The 285-nt window shown below is 64.6% G+C and overlaps 1 non-coding gene across 1 annotated transcript; it reads right to left on the bottom strand.

The window, feature by feature from the left end:
* Positions 1-31: 31 nt before the first annotated feature.
* Positions 32-103, bottom strand: TRNAW-CCA. Its single transcript has one exon. It is a non-coding gene; the product is annotated as a tRNA-Trp (tRNA).
* Between the last annotated feature and the right edge of the window lie 182 nt (positions 104-285).

Below are 285 nucleotides of genomic sequence, written 5' to 3'. Positions count from 1 at the left end.
GCCGCAAGAAGGATGATAAAGAAAAGGGAAGTGACCCCGACGTGATTCGAACACGCAGCCTTCTGATCTGGAGTCAGACGCGCTACCGTTGCGCCACGAGGTCCTGCTGACTTTTTTCCCACAGAGTGCTAGGACTCGCGCGCCATAGTTTGCGGGCCGCGCCTCCCTTCGGCCTGCAGGAACAGGGCCCGGCGGGGCGGGCTGCAGCGGGGTGGTGTGGCGCGGGCGAGGATCCTCCTCACCCGCTATAGCAACCCGCACCGGCCGTTCTCCTCCGTCGCTGCT

This window comes from Buceros rhinoceros, unplaced genomic scaffold (assembly GCF_000710305.1).
Source record: "Buceros rhinoceros silvestris isolate BGI_N320 unplaced genomic scaffold, ASM71030v1 scaffold25181, whole genome shotgun sequence".
Lineage (NCBI taxonomy): Eukaryota > Metazoa > Chordata > Aves > Bucerotiformes > Bucerotidae > Buceros > Buceros rhinoceros.
This window is presented reverse-complemented; position numbering and strand designations above follow the sequence as displayed.